This window comes from Herpailurus yagouaroundi, unplaced genomic scaffold (assembly GCF_014898765.1).
Source record: "Herpailurus yagouaroundi ecotype Mexico unplaced genomic scaffold, PumYag 139, whole genome shotgun sequence".
NCBI classification, from domain to species: Eukaryota; Metazoa; Chordata; class Mammalia; order Carnivora; family Felidae; genus Herpailurus; species Herpailurus yagouaroundi.
The window spans coordinates 69,605,336-69,623,230 of NW_024412394.1; the positions used below are offsets into that span (position 1 = coordinate 69,605,336).

At 41.4% G+C, this 17,895-nt stretch overlaps 1 protein-coding gene across 6 annotated transcripts in view; it reads right to left on the reverse strand.

Moving 5' to 3' along the window:
- The window catches only part of FYN (FYN proto-oncogene, Src family tyrosine kinase), a 216,791-nt gene that overhangs the window by 153,790 nt on the left and 45,106 nt on the right, over positions 1 to 17,895 (reverse strand). Inside the window, exon 1 of one of the 6 annotated variants that reach the window (XM_040474405.1) lies at positions 5,006 to 5,027. The exons of 4 other annotated variants lie outside the window; for them this stretch is intronic. The gene's annotated coding sequence lies outside the window, so the exon portion shown is untranslated. Of the gene's footprint in view, positions 1 to 3,774; positions 3,797 to 5,005; positions 5,028 to 17,895 lie in introns of those variants that run through there. One more of the 6 variants, XM_040474406.1, reaches the window with a different exon arrangement.

Sequence of the window (17,895 nt, forward strand, 5' to 3'; positions counted from 1 at the left end):
ATTTGGTTTAAGCCTTTGAAACAATCCCATACTTGTACTAGCATTTTTACTTAATTTACTAGCAGTAAAATTAAGATGATTTTTCACCTAAAATGAATTCACATGGAAATCCTACGGGGCAGAAATTGAAGCCAGGACTTGACTGCAGACCACAGAAGCATGAGTACAGAGTATGTGAGTTCCCTACATACAGAAAATTTATGAAATGTAATTCCTGGATAATCTCAACATGCAAGGCAGATAAACTGGTGAGTTCACAGTTTTGCATCTGTGTATGTATGTGTGTGTGTGTGTGTGTGTGTGTGTGTGTGTTTTAAAAAAGATTCACAACGAGGCTTCTTTGAAGAACTGGCTTCAAAGGAATGTGAAGACCTTAAAAATATGTGGTAACAAAAATTTAATTTTGACACTGTAGTAAAACAACTATCTCGTGAAATCCAGCTCAGTCACATGGGATGAGACACAGAGAGCTGAGAAAGATTCAGTCCACATTAGGTCAGTGCAAGATTGCTTCACTGTTCTCATGGGAGCGGAAGCAGTGTAGACAGGCTACAGCTTTGGCCTCCTACAGTCTGTAAACTGTTTAAACATCTTCAGAAATAACAGAGAAAACTGCCACATTATTTTTGATTGTAAAACAAGAAACAAATCTGAATGATGAATTAGGAGGAATTGCAATGTTTATAGTTTTAATTGTCCAAAATGTCTTTCAATTACACTTAATCTTCACTCTAATAAAAAAATCTATTACAAATAAATAGCAACACACAAAAATTCCCAATTAAAGCACAAGAAAGAAAAAAAAAATCAATCTTGCTAACCACCCCCTCCCATTGTTGAAAAATTAAGTACACACATTTGCTGAAATTCAAAATCCTGTACAATTTTAATACGGTCCCACTTTTGTAAAACAGGTATTTAGAGAAAAAAATACTGGAATTAAATACACCCCCAAACCAGAAACACTGGTCATCTCTGACTGGTGGAATTTCAGTAAAGGAATTAGATCCTTTTCTGAGTGTTTCTAACTTTTGCAAACATTTCCTACAATAATAAATGTAATATTCATTGAGCACTTTTAGAGGCCAGGCAGTATCCAAGATGCTTTCTGTTATCTCACAGAGTCCTCACATCTTCACGAGGTATTACTATTATCTCTGCAGATGTGAAAGTGGAAACCCAGGCAACCAACACTGGAGGGGTGTGGACTGGAATTCAGACATGCCTGTCTCATCATTCTGTTACAACTGAATTTCATTTGTGGCCAGAAAACAAACAAACAAACTTAAAAGTAAACTTAAGTGTTACATAGGCAAGTGAAGGGTGAAATGGAGACAATACACTTCCAGGCACTTACGTTTAAGATTTTTATTAGGTACTCCTTAAATTTAGCCTCTGTGATTTTTTTTTGTTGTTGTTGCTATTTAAAAGTATGGCATCTATTTGAAAATACAAGGAAATTAATTAGTCTTATATGATCTAAAACCAATGAACTGGGTTTTGATCAGTTATATTATCCAATATCCTTTCAGTGAGGATTCTATTATCTAAAATAGACAACCTCTTCACTGATTCTAACCTGACACTGAAGAAAGAAAGTAAAAAAAGAAGGGACTTCCCTTTTTAGGAGTCATAAAGTTAGGACTCAGAACATAGAACTCCATAGACCATCTTATGGAGCCCATGATTTCTTGGTGGCTAAAACTCCAATCCCAAGCATACTAGAAATCAAAGAAATAGAAGGTAAAACAGTGCAGGATCATTTTTCACCTCTAATATTGACAAAGATAATAACCAATGAGAAGTATTATCATTAAGAGTACTGAAAAACTCACACCATTGTAAACCTTTAGTAGAGAATGTTTAGGCAATAAATACGGATCAAACTTCAAAATGTGGGGACCCACTGCCAGCCAATGCTCCTTGTAGGGACTTACTCTAAGGAGAAAAGTTAAGTAAGCAAAGGTGTATGTTGCAGTAATGGCTGTTCAATGCAGTACTGCTTCTAACAGAAAAACCAGTAATAATCTAAATACTCTTTGACAGGGGAGTTTGCTGCTTATCCCCAGAATTTAGCAGTGTCTGCTTCATGGAGGCGTAAAAATAAATTATCTGTGAATGAATAAATTAGTAGGATACAACTATACAAGCGAATTTTATTCTGTCATTAACATCCCTGATGCCAAGCTACATTCAACATAGAAAGGAGTCCACAGCATTTTGTTAAGTGACCAAAACAGATTACAGACTAGCCTATACAGTAATATCCCATTTAGATAAAAGCATATGTATGCCCGCCTGTGTATGTATGTCTGTAATGACACTATCGGTAGGATTTGTGAATGTTTCATTTTTTTCTTCATACCTTTCCGTATCATTTGGATTTCTTTTAAATAAATCTTTTAATAATGTTAATAAATATGTACATATCTCCTATGTGGTTGAGGACAGCTCTATTCTTTGAATTTTTATCCCAACCACTCAAGCTATGGAGGAGGATAACGCTACTAACAGATAACGTTCAGAGGATATAATTTAAGACAATTACTTTTCCCTTGATTTCTCGAATATTGCTGTGCTACAAGTTCTCTTTTTTGCAACTTACTGCTGAAACATGCCTGAAGCAGAATGAACACAAGGCACATCTGTTTTAAAACAGTTGCAGTGGATGTCCTGGTAACCATTACACTGAAGAGAAAATCTCAATGCACGATATTTCACTATTTTGACTTACTCTGTCCACAACCCTTCTGAACCTACCCTTGTTAACTTTCTGGCTGTCCTCATAGCCCAAGGGTGCTCTCTGCGGCTCTGTGTGCATCCAAATGTATTCACCATCAATGGACTCCATCTGTCAGCTCTGCATACAAAGACCTCCAAGTTATTTGGCAAAGAAACACTGCTTTTCTTGAATGCTGGATTGAGTTTAAAAGTGGGCAGTTTGTATTAATAACTAATGGCTTCTGGTAATTTTTTTTTTCGGTCCAAGAGAAAATACAAGCATTCCTGATAAACAAATGACAAAGTGTCTCTCTTTGGATTCAAACAAGAGCAATGTGATTCCTCCACTGGGGCACTGTCTGGTTACAACAGTGCCCGGCTGCAATTCTGGCCAGCCTCTGAAAGCAGGAGTCAGGGCCAACAAACACTGCATCTACGCACATGTGCCCTGAAGAACCAGCCAACTGTGAGAATGGCAGACAGAGCACATGAGCTGATGACCGATAAGCTGCCTCCTCTGGATGCCATTTATCTGAAAGTACAGAAATCTGCTGATGAAACATGCCATTCATCAAGTCTAGAATAAGCTACATATTTTGGTCTTGTAGTATCTTCTCCCAAATAATCATGCCCAGAGTAAGAGCAAGATGGAGGGTGGAGAGAACAGAGACAGAACGCTGGAAGGTCACATACATCTACTGCTTCCTCCTTGCAGTTCCTGGGTACACTCTCAATCCAGGTGGCTGCTGGGGACAGCAACAGCAGACACTCAACATGAAAAGCATTCGAAACCTCATGCATGAGGGTGACTGGCATGATCTGATCAAGTGGACCATGGATTTGCAAATCCGCTTTTTTAAAAAGGCACCACTGTATATGAAGACAAAGCCTAATGGCATGAGCTCTGAGTACACGTTCAGCGGTGGTGATAGTTTGTAATCATGCCTGTTGGATGCCAGAACCACTCATTTACAAGGTGCATGGACAGCCTGGGGAGCCTGTGCTGTTCAATGCCTGGAGCCTCCTGAGAAAGGAGCCCAGACCACGGCCTACCTTGGGAACCAGGCTCCATCATGGTGACAGGTACTTGATCTTTCACCTGGCTGTTGCCGCTGACTAGTTTTCTCTGATGCTGCTGTCATGGGCCTCGTCTACCCAGAGCTGTCAGCATCTGAACCACAGCTATTTCCTGAGGGATATAAAACTCAACAAACTGCAAATAAACAATACAAAACATGATTTCATGCTGTCATGCTGCTGTTTCTCTAGATTGTAGCATTGTGGCAGCTCCCTGATTTACAAGTATCATTTGACACTCCCTTTTCCCTTCCAGTTACTTCTTTCTCCTGCTTTTACCCTTAGTCCATCAGCTCCCTCTGTGCCTATATTCTTCCCCAGCCCCACTCCCAGGATTCTGGCTCTCAAGGTCACCAGGCTATAAAAATCTTTCTTGTAAAGTTCAGCAGCAAGTTAACCTTCCCTGTTCTCAAGAGTTTAACACTGTCAGTGGCTCTCCCCGCCAGTGTTGGCTATGCTTGATCATCTTCTCTCCCAAACAAGCTCTATTTGCTCACTTTGGTCAGAGGCAGACATCCTCTCAGTGCTGTCTCGTTTCCCTGATCTCATCCCCTACATTCAGGCAGCCTGCCACCACCAACCCTAGAGATTCAACCTTCTAAAAGGCTTGCAATTCATCAAGATTTAATACAGATTTAATAAAATAACATTCCTAAAAGGAGTCTACAAGCCATAGTATGATTTACAAGTACAAGATATCAGTATGGGCATAATCATTTTATTTCATTTCTGTTCCCTGTTGAACAGAAACTCTTGTTCAAACTCTTATTCCAGTATTTAAATCCTTCTATAATCTGGACTCACTTTAAATCTCCAACTGGATCGTGATTGCTATTTTATGACAGTCCCTGGAAATCGAATATATCCTTTCGTCTAAAAATCTTTCTTTAAAAATGCAGCACTTGAACCACCTTCCCCAAGACCTTGACCCAGATTAAACGGAGTTTTAGCCATTCCAGTAACCCCTTGGGCAGAATTTTAATTAGTTTAACAGACACGTGCATTGCAGAGACCTTTATGTAGTTTCCATTTTCCTGCTTCTTTATTTTCTAATTTGTGTTTGCTTACTTCCCAAATTAGCACAAGTAGGGTTCATGTCTTAATATGGATGTCAGTGACCAACAGCTCACTACTGATGACAGATTAGTCCCACCTCCCTCACTTTTTAAAATATACAAATACCAGAGTAGTATTCCTATACACTCACCCTTGGTGTCTCCTCCAGCGGGTCCAGTGATGAGAGAGTTACTAAGAGTATTTAAAAGCCTCATTTCAACTCAGGAGCAAGAAATTCATCTACCACTGACAAAAACAGCTTCAGAATAAATTCCAAACACCCAAGTGTTATTTTCTTCACCCCACAAACCCACGAACATTATGTGACCATGACACAAGCTTGGATGACATCCCATGGTGATCAGATGATAGATGTTTTCATTGGTTTCTCCTTAAATCAGGGCTATTAACAGCAGCATGATACTGAATGAACACCATCAGCAAAAGAGCTCAAATTGTATCTGACAAGGCTCACTTCATAAACCTCAACTATTTTCCTACTGAAGAGATGTTGTATTAAGTCAATTCTGTTTATACAACCATTATGTATTTATGTTCTCTTTAAAGATAAATGATTCTTTTATGAAGAATGAATTGCGCACAAAATACTATCTGCCTTGTAAAGACACCAACATACACACTTAAAATACATAAAACAAACACAACCAGTTATCAATACTTCTTCCAAATATAACAAGTGGTGTACAGAATTCTCTTTTGCATAGTAGGGTGATTTTAGTGAGGAAAGCAAAATTAATAATACTACTGTTGGGAAATGACCTGAGAAATAGATTAACTGTACCTTATAATACACTAATATTTTTATCACAGAGCTTAAGATATTTTAATTTGAACTTAAACTATACTAGTGTATACAATATAAATTAGAATGATCTAACTGAATGGGCAAAAAATACCAATGTTCATTCACTCACTGAATATTTATTGGCAGGTGCTTTGATAGACAAGGGAATATGAAAAGACACTGTCTCTCCAATCTCAAAGTCTTAGGGAAAACAGATACACAATCATAAAGACAACCACATGTTAACTACTATAATTATTCAGTAGGCTTTGCTTGGAAACACCCATAATTAAAATTTGGCAAATCATAAAAAGGGTATGATAGAGATCTATTTATACTGACTGGGGTCATCTCCAAATCAAAAAGCAGTATGTATAAGATGATCCTATTTATGTTGAACGACAACAAACAAACCAGATTACAAGGAAAGGGTAAGGAAAAAAGATCCATCCAGAGGTTAATCATGGTTATCTCTGGGATGAGTAGAAAGGAACATGGTAAAAAAGAAAAAAAAAAAAAAAGACTATTTACATACTTTTTACTTTACACATGAATTTTCAAAGCAATCTATACATTCCTGTAATACTTGACAGCTAAGGAAATAAATGATTAAAGCAGGTAGCACAGGAGCAGCCAGCAAAGCAAGCTGAGATGAGCTACCCATAGAAGGAAATCCAGAAAAGGGTAGAGTCATAGAAGCCACTGGAGGACAGTGTTGAGAGAGAGGGCTGGTCGACCAAATCATGAGACTGCGTAACAGAAGTGAAGGAGGACAAGGACGCCAGAAAGGACAAGCTACAAAGGAGGAGGAGTCTCTAATTTGGAATATGGCTGTTTTGATGGCACAGCCGTAGTGGAAATAAGACTGCAGCGGGGTAAAGATGGGGTGTGAAGATGGGGGTGAACAGCAGCTGTAAATCAAATGCCACAGGACAGGAAACACGCAGGAATAAAGCGAACTGGGAGCAAGCTGCCCCATCTCTTCTGTGTTGCCAAACCGGTACCAAAAAATACTTGTGGGCCACCTCCAGCATTTGACCCTTTCAAGATTGGCATTGAAGAGAAAACGTCAAGTAAAAATTCTGTTCTTAGTCTCTCTTTTTTTTTTTTTACTTTTTTTTTTCAACGTTTATTTATTTTTGGGACAGAGAGAGACAGAGCATGAACGGGGGAGGGGCAGAGAGAGAGGGAGACACAGAATCGGAAACAGGCTCCAGGCTCCGAGCCATCAGCCCAGAGCCTGACGCGGGGCTCGAACTCACGGACCGCGAGATCGTGACCTGGCTGAAGTCGGACGCTTAACCGACTGCGCCACCCAGGCGCCCCTCTTTTTTTTTTTAAAAGAGAGCATTTCACATGTTACCAGGCTCAGAGCAAAGACCTGATACATAAAAACCATCCTCTCATTTTTTAAACATTCAATATTTGAACAAAAAAGTGTTCACCTTGCTTTCCTTTAAGAGTCTATACACTCACATACTCTAGTGGTAAACGTTTAATCCAAACTCTTGTATCATGCTAACATAAGAGCCCTCAGCTAAATATTACCAGTGGTAAAATATGTGTTTGGGTGGGAAGCACAAATTAACTGGTAATTTCTGGAAGGAAAACATTAGGAAGGACCCAAAATTCTCCCAGAAAATATATAAACACTCAAGTTGACTTTCAGTTTATCAAATTTCCTCAGGAAAGAACTTCCCATTTGCAGCTGACTTATATTACAACAACACACCCAATAATTTCATTAGAATGTTATTTTTAATCAGTTCATCATATCGCTTTGCCTCAGGAAGTGGAAGCAAGGAGTACATAAAGTCACCAACTATGGATACAGAACATTCTGAAGTCAAAAAGCATTTTTCACTGGGAAAATAGTTAGAAAGGCACAGCATCTCCACAAAAGAAAGGTATCAACAGTTGATACTCTTACATGAGTAGACGGTCTTTGAAAAAAATCTTCATTGCAAACTTTTGAAAATTGAAAAGCATCTATTGCAAGATGTGAAGAATCTATTTGGTAATGACTCATCTGTGATAACATCATTGGCTGGGTCATTGCCATAGAATCTATTTTAAGCTCGTCTCACTTTGCTCTGGTTCTCATAGTTTATTAAGAGGCAATTTGGAAGATGATAAATATTAGCGCTCTACTTTCAAATGATTTTCTCCTGACCCGACAAATATAGCCGCAGGCATGTGGAAAGAGAACTCATGTGAAAGCCCTCTGTATACTAGGCTTAACTTTTGACTGAAACTTAGGGGAAAGCCTCACCACCACCACCACCCCTCCATTTGGCATCCTATTAACACTGGGTGACATTCTTGCCCGTGTCTCCATGTCTTTGTCTTCCCATCTACAGTACATTTCTCTGTCTAGTGTCCTTTGTCTTCAGCTTATACACAGTTTTGCTCTAGCGTGCCTTTCCCAGTTCACTCCGTCTCCTCTATTTTGCCTTACCTGCTCTCATTATTTTGTATTTGTATTTGTTTACGTTTAGCTATTTTGTTTCTCTGGTCTCCTGTCTCTTCTTCCATTTAGGGCCCTTTTCCCTGCCTGCCCAAATAAGGCGGCCACAAAATGCATTCTTGTGTACCCTGACCTCTAAGGTTCTTATTTGTATCAAGTTCACAAATTCACAGGCTAAACCAGCGTGTTTGTTGGAAAATATCTTTATTTTATACTTGTGACAAAGGAACTGCTTACAATTTCCTGGATTTTTGAAAGCTCCTTCCAGCTCCCCATCTCTGTGCACTGCAGGCATTTCCTTAGACTGCCAGGCCCAACACTAGCACTCTGCAGGTTGTAAGACCTGCTAAAAGGCTGAGTCAGGAAACTATGGCCTTTGATGCGTAGGACCAGGGGTCCAGGCAACTTACTGGGATCGCTCTGGGCTGTGAGCAAAGAGGCCCAGACCATTCTGTGTCCAAGCAAGACAAAGATTCCACTCCACAAGGCTTTGGGGGAACATCCACTTCTCCATTTAGCTACTATGCTTTCAAGATCTTTGCTGAAAACAGATTTAACTGCCTCAGACAAACACCAAAGACTTAGTTTTATAATTGTGCTTCGCACCCAAACAAATCTGCAACTGAAATAACATGAAGCCTCTGGGATTTAGATTAGAGGCAGCACCATATAGACAAAGAGCACAGTTTTTATAATCAGACAGAACTGGGCTCAAATCCTAGCATTCTCTACATAGCATACTGGGCAAGTTATTCGACTTCTCAGGTTTCAGCTTTTCATCAGCAAAATGAAGATATCAATACCTGCCACGTAGGATTTCTGTGAGGATTAAATTATATGAGGTAGGGGTGCCTGGGTGGCTCAGTCGGTTAAGGTTAAGTGTCTGGCTCTTGGTTTCGGCTCAGGTCATGATCTCAAGGTACGTGAGTTTGAGCCCTGCATCAGGCTCCACCCTGACAGCTTGGAGCCTGCTTGGGATTCTCTCTCTCCCCCTCTCTCTGCTCCCCGCCCCACCCCCGCACACTTGCACTCTCTCTCTAAATAAATAAACTTAAAAAAAATTGTATGAGGCAATATAGGAGAATGACTAGCACAGCAGTAAACAGTGGTGTGAGGAGAACAGAAAGCCTGCATGCTTTCAGGCTCTCTTCTGCCAGCCGCTAATGTGAACCCTGGCTTTGCCTTCCTGGTTCCTCCCCTTGACTACCCTTCTGGGAAAGTCTTGATCCTGGCCTCTTTTGGGGTATTTTATGATGCAGAATGAGGAAGGAAGGGGGAAAAGGAAGTGGGTCATGGTTAGGAAAAGTCAGTAAGTTGGTCAGTGCCGTAGGGCGTGAGGAAATCTGGTGGGAGAACAAGGGATTTGAAGCATTGCTGTAGACGCTATATCCCCACCATTGCACTGACAAACACAAGTAAAGAATTTGCTGTTTGAAATTGTCACCGCTGAACTGTATTTGTTGCACTCTAACATCATCCTGAGGCGGGATCATGTAGCTCTGGATGCATAAGGGTTAGAGTAAGTACTATATTAGTTTTATTATTATTTAATTATCCAGACTTGGAAGTGGAAGTGGTTCATAAGCAACAGGGAAGGGGAAGTAAAAACAACCACCGCCTGCCTCATTGTAAAAGGAATGTAGGGAGGCGCTGGGAGGCTGGTGACTGATGGTCAGAGGGCTGGAGCCAGGTCCCATTACCCATCCCCGATTCATTCTGATTCTGGTGAGTCATTAGCATTTCTGTGTTTCAGTTCTTCCCTTGTAAAATGGCAGGGTGGGAGGGCTATATTATTATGGCCCAGCAGTTGACCTTTAAAAGTTTGCTGGGAGATATGCCAACAGCTGGGTCCTCCCAACTCGGACTTGTTGTACTCCTTGAACAAAAGTACGTGTGTGTGTGTGTGTGTAAACACATTATCTATATGTGTGTGCATATGCACACACACACACACACACACACACACATTCTGCAGCTGTCCCTGCACAAACAACTAATCACTGAAAAAGAAAGCCTTCAAAAGGATCATCTGGTTAATCCTGCTACATCCAAACAAGAATATCACTGAATCTAAAAAAATAAGGAGAGTTTTCTTTTCCTAAAATCTCCAAGGGAGAGGTTTATAGCTTCCGATTAATGATGTACTTGACTTTCTAACAACTCTCATAATGGAAAAGTTCCTCTTTGCTACATTTTTAAAATTGCACTCCTGCCTGCATTCTCCATCCCTCTTAACCAGACTATTTTGTTCTTGGACAGAGCATAGCACCTTCCAACAACTATATAATTTACTACGCATTAACGTTTACTGCTTATTGTCTCATTTCCTTGCCCCCAACTGGAATAAGCTGCCCTGTTCAGCGATTTATCTCAAGTACCTACAACAGTGTCTAGCTCATAAAAGGCACTTGATAAACATTTATAATTTGAAGCTGAATTCTTTTGTTTAATCTTTGATGAAATCACAAATCTACAGAGCTGGAAGGCACCTTAGAAGAGGGCCGGCAGCAATGAGAAACGAAGGATGAGAAAACTAAGGCCCCGTGAGGGGAAGTGGATTGCCCCAGGTCATACATTTTCATCAGTGCTCCTTCAACTCGGCCTCAGCACCTCCACATGGAACTGTGATCCTGGGGAAGCAGCTTCGCTGGAAGCTGGCCAATGAGCAAGGCCAAATCTGAACTTGTTTAAAGCAAAAGAGTCAGAGAGAATAAGCTACAGTATTTATTTACGGAACATAAAGTCTCATATAATGATAATAATTTGTGCATCAGTAGCTGCTTTCATCTAAGGATCTCAGAGAGCTTATGAAATTCTCAACCCACAGGGTCAGGTATCATTATCTGCTCTCGGACAATGGTGCTAAGAGGTTGGCTACCCTATGGCCTTATTGCAGGATGGTTCAAGGTCTTTGGAACTACATATCCACTGTGTGGTTTTATATTATTCTCTCCATGTCCCCATCCTTATCAATATCACAAACAGCTTGACAAAGCTACAACAGCTACGGTAATCTCCCAGCTTGTTGTCTTTCTGGTGCCCCTAAAACCATTCAGGTACATGCCAAATTTTAAACCAGTGTATAGAGAAACAACACTGGGCATTTCGGGTGTTTGATCCTGTAGTATCTCCTTCAGGTCACCCAGGGCTAGGGCTTCCTGAGCTTGTGCTGGAGAAAGGCCAACCACAAGGACATCTGAGGTACACAGCAGCTTTGGGGGTTGGGAATTTTCTTCTTTCTTCACTTTACTGCCTTTGCCCCACACACCCCTTTCCATCTGTGGAAAGCAGATGAACTCTGTTGGAATTTTTACCTACTCACACAATTATAGAACTTATAGCTACCCCGCAATTATTTAGGAATCACATTAAGGACCAATTAGATTGAGTCAACACAACAAGTCCTGTGGGGGAGTCCATTTATAAATGGCTTTGACCAGGTGGCATTCCTTTGAGGAATGAGGGCAACGCGGGATTCTGCATTCCCACACTGCTCGCCGCCGTAAAGCTCTCCCCAGGTCCCTTCCTGCATGTAAGCAGGGGGCTGGCTCTTCTTTACTCCCTTGTTGAGCAAAGGTACCTGCCTAGCCAGTGCTGCCTAAATGACACCAGCGCTACAGCAGCCTCTTCACCTGCGCCAAGCTTAACAGCACCAGGTCCAGGCAGAGGAACACCTGCTACAGTCTGTGGTCTGTCCTATGAGCTTCCTCTGCTTCGGCAGCCCCTGGGACCACACGGCTGACCTCGCCCGTGGGCTGGGAACTTTGAGGCTGAAATGCCCGGCCAGCATCCTGATGTTTGCTGGCACCTGGGGCTTGTGGAAACAGGCCTAGACTCAGGACTTCTCAAGGTCTTCCGAGAGGCCTGTGTTCTGTGGGATGATCTAAAGGTAAAAGCGGAAAAAGAATTCTGCGATCAAATGAATCTGTGAAACCTGGGCAGAAAAATATGTTAAACAATGGTGGTTGCACAAAGAAACTAAAAATAGAATTACCACACGATCCAGCAGTTCCAATTCTGGGTATATATCCTAAAGAACTAAAAGTAAATTCCTGAAGACATATTTGCACACCCGTGTTTATAGCAGCGTTATTCCCAGCAGCCAGACGATGGAAGCAACTCAAGTGCCAACTTGGGCTGGATGGAGAAACAAATGCGGGATGTACATACAATGGAATGTTACTCAGCCTTAAAAAGGAAGGAAATTCTCACACATGCTACATCATGGATGAGTCTTGACAACATGATGCTAAGTGAAATAAGCCAGTCATAAGAAGACAATACTATACGATTCCATTCATAGGAGATATCCAGAGTAGTCAAATTCATAGAGATAGAAAATGGAATAGTGTTTGCCAGGGATTCGGGGAGGGGAGAACGGAGTGTTATTTAAGGGGTGTAGGGTTTCACCTTTGCTAAGATGAAAAGAGTTCTGGAGACTAGTTGAGCAACAAAGTAAATATACTTAAATTATTAAACTGTACGATGAAAATGGTCAAGATGGTAAATTTCATGTCATGTGTATTTTACTGAATTAAAAAAAAAATACATTCAACAGCCATCTTTGCAGTAGGACTGATCAGAACCTTAAATGCTATTATGCATGGGGAATCCCCAAGAAGGGCATATAGCAGACAGCTTTTCCCAGCTTATCTGGCCTCGCAACCCAGTTTTTGCTGAGCATCTCATGGGACCAGTGTGCTTCAGAACAGACTTTAGGAAATGAGCTACTAAACTGGAAACTGTTAAAAAATAGGAAATCCTATTTTTTTTTTTTTTTTTAATAATTACATCAAGGAAGGCAGGATTCCAGAGCCTGAAGCCAGATTTTCAACACAGCTTTAAGTTGCTATCATCCTCTGATTGAGGAGCACCAGACTCTATGTTCAACCCTGTCACTTATTAGCCACATGGCCTTGGTCTCAAACAAGTCACTACTTTTATCTCCTCTGATGTATGAGAATAATACTGGCTCAACCTATCTTACTGCTTTGTGGTGAAATCTAGTGAAAGAACTTGAAAAGTACCAAAGTGCTATTGAAAATGTAAGCAATTATTTATTATTTAAAAAAATGTATTTTAATGTTTATTATTTATCTTTGAGAGAGAGAGAGAGAGAGAGCGAGAGAGAGAGCGAGCGCGCGCACAACAGCAGTGGACACAAAATCTGAAGCAAGCTCCAGGCTCTGAGCTGTCAGCACAGAGCCTGACACAGGGCTTGAAACCACCAACTGTGAGATCATGACCTGAGCTGCAGTCAGATGCTTAACCGACTGAGGCACCCAGGTGCCCCCTGAGATAACTACTAAGTATTTATGCTTATTAAAGTGTAACAGACAACTTATGGCAGCGTGAAGAGCTAAGAATAATATCTACAGGCACCAAACAGGCACTATGAGCATAGAGATGAAAGAGAAGGGAAAAAGGAAGAATGGTGGATTGAGCACTTGTGGTATAGGAAATAGAGAGTCTGGGAGTCAGAAAACATAGGTTTAAAAGCTGATTTTATTGCTGTCTGACCTTGGACAGGTCACTTAACCTCCCTGACTCTCAGCTTGCCCAGCTGTCAAATGAGGTGGTGGGAGATCATCTCAGAGGGCACTTCCAGCTATGATTCTATGAAATACTGACAGAGACGTCACCACGGCACCTGCACGCCTCCTTCACCAGACACTTAAGCCTGCCCTCGCCTCGCTCCATGCTAGGATACAAAGATGAGCAGGCCACTGTCTGTGCTCCCTGGTGAGCCAGATGGGGCTGCTGGCCTGCAGACCAGTACGAGAAGATGAGATGGCACATGTGGGGGATGCCATGGATTTATTTCTTTCATATTATTCTCCTAGTGCCTTGCTCCAATGTTTTTTTTTAAAAACGTGTTTCCAAAGTATCTTTAGTGCAGTACTGACTCAACTGAGCTAAGCAGATGGTGGGGAAAAGTTGCTAACTGAACAGAAGTAAAGACTTTCACAGAAGTAAGGCTGGGCAGACCGGGGGACCCACCTTCCTGCCGGGTTCAGTGACTATTCCCAGAAAATGTGAGATGCCCAACCACTGCAGGTCAGCAGATGATAACCTGTCCCAGGCACCCTCTTGGAAGGGCAGAACGTTGGCAGTGAGGGAAGGTGGGAGAAAAGTGGCTGGATACGGACAGGCAAGGGGCCCAGGGAAAGCATCAGTCTCTGGGGGGGGGGGGGGGGGATGGGGGAGTAGGAGAGCAGGCCCCCATAGTGAAGGAGCTGGTGGGTTTTGATTTCTTGTGTGTCATGACAGAGAACCCCCAAAGGTATCCAAGGGGGCAAGTAAAAGTGTGCCTGTGTGAGGGAAGATGGAGTCCCAAATGAGTGGCAGGATGGAGGGAGTGCAGGGGAGAGGAGGCCGGGGCAGTTTAAAGGACAGGTGTTTGAGGCTTGCCCAAGGGCAGTGTTGATACATGCCAGAAGGAATGAAAGTGGTGGCTCGGAGGGAAGAACATGTGTGACCAAAGTTTATCAATATATTAGCCGTGCGGAGTGAGACAGCATGCTTCTTCCAGCTCTTGGGGAGACAGGGCAGAGGGAGAAGCCGATGACCAGCTGTAATAACTGAAGAAATTACCAGGTGAGCTGGAAAAGGGCTCTGCTTCTGTCACGTTTAGACTGAACTGGTAATGAAGATGTTGAGTAAAAATGTCCTTTGAAGAAAAGGTAACAGTGAAAATGAATTTGCAGACATGGGCAGGGGAGAGACTAGACATTGGGGATGTGCAAAACAGAAGGGGCTATTTATTCAATCTGCTTTCGATCAAGGATTCATCTCTTTGGGTCCATGAAGAGGTGCCCAGGAAGTCCACAGACCTCCCGAAGTATCACACTGTATCTCTGTTTGTGTGTATGTGTGCACACAGTTTTCTTGATGGAGGATTTCCCTAGCTTTAATCTGCTCTAAAAGGCCCCCAATCAGTAGGTTAAATGGTCTTAAGATCCTCAATATCATACGGAAAATTTCTCTCCTACCTGCTTGACAAATCTGCCATGTGAGAGCACATTAAGAATAAAGTGTTAAAACTGTATGTATTACAAAACTTAAGAACCAAGGAATACAGGGCACCTGAGTGGCTCATTTGGTTAAGCGTCTGACTTTGGCTCAGGTCATGATCTCAGGGTTCATGGGTTTGATCCCCGCATCAGGTTCTGTGCTGACGGCTCGGAGCCTGGAGCCTGCTTTGGATTCTGTTGTCTCCCTCTCTCTCTGCCCCTCCTCTGCTCACGCTCTGTCTCTCTCTCTCAAAAAACTAAAAAATAAACAAAATAATAATAATAAAAAAGAACCAAGGAATAGTCGCTCTCCTATCATCTTATCAAAATTAAGGTACATTATAACACTCTAAAGACCATTAACACTGGCAAATGTATTTAACGTAAATATTTAAAAAAATTTTTTTTCAACGTTTATTTATTTTTGGGACAGAGAGAGACAGAGCATGAACGGGGGAGGGGCAGAGAGAGAGGGAGACACAGAATTGGAAACAGGCTCCAGGCTCTGAGCCATCAGCCCAGAGCCCGACGCGGGGCTCAAACTCCCGGACCGCGAGATCGTGACCTGGCTGAAGTCGGACGTTTAACCGACTGCGCCACCCAGGCGCCCCTAACGTAAATATTTTAAATTGGCAATGTTAAAAGTACATTTAGAATTTTGCAAGTGCATTCCTTGCAAAAGGCTTACTGTGTCTATAGTATTTTAATACAAAAGTACCTGGATCTTTAATATTCACAGCTAGATTCAAAGACCTGCCAAAAAAGTTATTAGAACTACTTTTAACAGTCATGACCCCTATTCCCCCCAAAAGGATGTTATCAAGTACACTGTGCAATAACGACTATAAATACATGACATGCCTGTTACTATAAATAAATATTGCACATTCTCCCAACCCATTTAATTACTATTCACCTAAAGCAGTGCAATTAAAAAACTGTTCAATTCTGAAAATGGGAAAAGCCCTCTTGTCTCTCTTAGGTAGTTTTACAATCCTAACAATAGACTTAATGAAGCCTTTTAAAACAAGGACGATTACATTAAAATGACCGGGGCATGTAAAAATTCATTACATAGATCCTCCTGCTGTCTGATGGATTAAATGCCTCATCACACCCTAGAGAGAAGTAAGAACAAAGAAACAAGAAAAATCACAACTTTCTGAGTGAACATCTTATGCCTGAGATTTAATCCGGCCCCGTTAATCACTCAGGACCACTCTACACCCAAAGTGCAAAGGAGATATGCTTGCTATCAGATAAATTATGAAATGGCCCTAAGAGTGCTGTACGGCTTACTGAATACAAACTGACATTACAATCCACATCTTGATGATGCCAGACAACAATTATCCAAGTTGATACGGCTTTTTCCCTTGAGAAATGATAAGAACTACAAAAACAAAATCCACTCCCTGGGGAACCTTCAAGGACTGTTAGCACCCATTACCCTTAAGTACCCTCAGAGATAGCACCAACTGACAGTTTTGTTAAATTTATCTCTAAGTTGTTTTAGGTTTTTCTGTTACTATTATACATAGAATTGTTTCTTTGGCTTCATTTTCCACCTATTAGCTACTAATATATAGAAATACAATTGATTGGGCACCTGGGTGGCTTGGTTGGTTGATGAACGTCAGACTCTTGATTTCAGCTCAGGTCATGATCTCAGGGCTGTGGGATCGAGCCCTGCATTGGCCTCCACGCTATGCATGGAGCCTGCTTAAGATATTCTTTCTCTCTCTCTCTGCCCCTCTCGTGCTTTCTCTGAAAATAATATTAATAATAGTAATAATAATTGATTTGTGTGCATTGACCTTGTATCCTATAACTTTACTAAGTTCACTTATTCTTTCTAGAAGTGGTTTTATACATTCCTTAGGATTTGTCTATGTAAACAGTCATGTCACTATAAGTAAAGAGAACTTTACTTCTTCCCATCCAGTCTGTGTGCCTTTCATTTCTTGTTCTATCTCTATTCTCCTTCTTAAAGGACTACAATGGCTTGTTTCACAGGCAAGGAAACTCCTGCCACTGTATTCCAGTTTGCTTCATGCCATTTTTGACCTTTGTAGAGCCATGAAGACTGCACCATGGGAAGCTGTGGCCTTACCAGAAAGATCTTGATCCCACCAAGCCATCCACAGAAAACAGGGGCTTAGATTCAGAGCCTCAAACTTGAAGGAACAAGAATTTATAGTTGATTTCCTATAGTTCAATTACTTGTACCTCTCAAGATGCTGACACGTTAAAAAAAAAAAGACGAAGAAGAAAGAAAAGAAACACCCAAAGGAATTAATGAATTTTTGGACTTTTGAGCCAGAAGGGTCCTTACAGATTAAACCTCTCCTCTTATAACAAAAGTCAGGCTCAGCATGTCCAGCGACTAGTACAATGCCAGCTGGAGGCAGACATAGAGTCTGCTATTCCAAACAGGACATGAATTGGGAGGGCACAGTCTTGGATTCTAGCCTTGAGTAGGTCAGGAATGTATTCCTGTCTATAGACTGTAAGTCGAAGAGTCTAGAGGAGATCTCAGATAATCTGAGTACTGGTCCAAGTAGATGGCATGACTTGGGCCCACGTGAATACGAGCATCTTTTTTGGACCTTTGCTAAGAGTGTACCCTAAACAGGGCAAGATGACATTTTCCAGTACCTGGCCAATCTGTAGCTAGTTATTACTATTAAAAAATGAGTTAAAAAAAAAAAAAGAAAAGAAAAGAAAAGAAAAAGAAATGAGTTTTCAGGGCAACT